The following is a 1,960-nucleotide window of genomic DNA, read 5'->3' as shown; positions in this document are numbered from 1 at the left end:
GAATTAGACATTCACAGCAGAATCTTACGTGTGGCTACTGAGAAGCAATACTTCGCTGAATTCGGTGGGGCTTTTTCACAGCTGTGTATGGGATTGCAGCCTAACTGAGATATTCATAGGGATCAGGATCCCGCCCCTCAAAAAATGTTGTTTTAGATGTGTTATGTCATTCTCCAATCCTGGCCAATGAAGAACAGCTAATTAATGGAACAAACAAGGAAATAAATACGTTGTTCACTGAGAACTGGATATGTTTTATTTTTATTTTATTTATTTGTTGGGAAACCCTTTTATTTACATGAGAGACACAACTCTTCCCAAAACCCCTTACTTCAGAGGAATGAACCGAGAGGAGTAGGTGGCCCCAATTCCAGGTCGGCCGTGCTTAACGGGCTTGTAAGTGATGGAGAACTCTCCCAAATAGTGGCCAATCATTTCAGGCTTGAGTTCCACCTGCCTGAAGGTCTTCCCATTGTACACGCCAACCATGCTGCCCACCATTTCCGGAAGGATAATCATGTCTCGCAGGTGGGTCTTGACCACCTCAGGCTTCTCCATGGGCAGCGCCTCTTTCTTGGCCTTGCGCAGCCGCTTGAGGAGGGAGTGCTGCTTGAGGCACAGGCCGCGGTTGAGCCACCAGTGCTGGCGGGCGCTGTACAGCTGCATCAGCTTCTCATAGGACATGTCGAGGAGCTGATCCAGGTCAACACCCCGATAGGTGAACTTCCAGAAAGTATGCTTCTTCTTCTGCTCCACTTCTGCCATCTTGGCCGCAGTCTCCTCCAGGAAAAGCAACTGGATATGTTTTGTGAAAAAATGATGTGTAGGAGAAGGGGGCAAATCAGCTGGGCCAATGACACATTTTGACGTGTGTCTCTGTGTTTGAGTGTGCATGTGCCCCCAACCTTCTAAGTTGTGGGGGCATATCTATTAAGTTCAGAAGTCTACCCACCCTCTTGCTGAAATGAAGCAGATAGTTTTTAAGAGCTGACAGCTGATTAATTATAACTGACTAACCATCTACATTACTGGCACATGGGTGGCGCTGTGGTCTAAACCACAGAGCCTTGGGCTTGCCGATCAGAAGGTTGGCAGCTTTAATCCCCACAAGGGGGTGAGTTCCCATTGTTCAGTCCTAGCTCCTGCCAACCTAGCAGTTCAAAAGCATGTAAAAGTGCAAATAGATAAATAGGTACCACTCCGGCAGGAAGGTAAACGGCGTTTCTGTGCGCTACTCTGGTTTCACCAGAAGCAGCTTAGTCATGCTGGCCACATGACCCAGAAAAACTTTCTGCGAACAAATGCCAGCTCCCTTGGCTAGTGAAGCGAGATGAGCACCACAACCCCAGAGCCATTTGCAACTGGACTTAACTGTCAGGGGTCCTTTACCTTTTTAACCATCTACGTTAATTTGCATTTAAATAAATTTGCCCATTCCCGCAGGAAAACATCCTTAGGCTATACTCCTATAACCGCTTACATGGGAGTAATTCTCATTGTACTCATGCTTTTGAAGACTCGCATAAGTTTGTGCTGTTATTGAAAGAAGTGTGAAAGGGCATATAAACAAAGGTTTAGCACTCCGAGGCAGAACATATGCTTTAAATCATAGACTCATAGAATTGAAAGGGACCCTGAGGATCATCTAGTGTAACCCCATACAATGCAGGAATATGCAGTTGTCCCTTACGGAGCTTGAACCTGCAACCTGAGCACAAGAGCACTCTGCCCATCTGTGATTCCCAGCAACTGGGATTCAGTGGCATGATGCCTCTGACAGTGGCAGTAGAACACTTGGCATCTCCAGGTAGGCCTGGGAACATCCCCTGCCTGAAACTTTGGAGAAACCCATTGCCAGTCAATGTAGAGCCTACAGCAGCACTGAGCAAGCTAGACTGGGCACAAAGCTGGTTCCTGTGCTCCACTCATTGTGAGCTCTCCTCTAAAACTCTAAAAAATC

At 47.0% G+C, this 1,960-nt stretch overlaps 1 pseudogene across 1 annotated transcript; it reads right to left on the bottom strand.

Annotated features, from left to right (window-relative positions):
- Positions 1-246: 246 nt before the first annotated feature.
- On the bottom strand, positions 247-805 carry LOC309526290 (small ribosomal subunit protein uS19 pseudogene; annotated as a pseudogene). The gene has a single exon. The product of its transcript is annotated as a small ribosomal subunit protein uS19 pseudogene (transcript).
- Positions 806-1,960: the final 1,155 nt, after the last annotated feature.

Source organism: Podarcis vaucheri (genome assembly GCF_965113315.1).
Source record: "Podarcis vaucheri genome assembly, chromosome: 2".
Taxonomy (NCBI): domain Eukaryota; kingdom Metazoa; phylum Chordata; class Lepidosauria; order Squamata; family Lacertidae; genus Podarcis; species Podarcis vaucheri.
The sequence above is the reverse complement of the archived record's forward strand: the minus strand, read 5'-3'. Positions and strand labels throughout refer to the sequence as shown.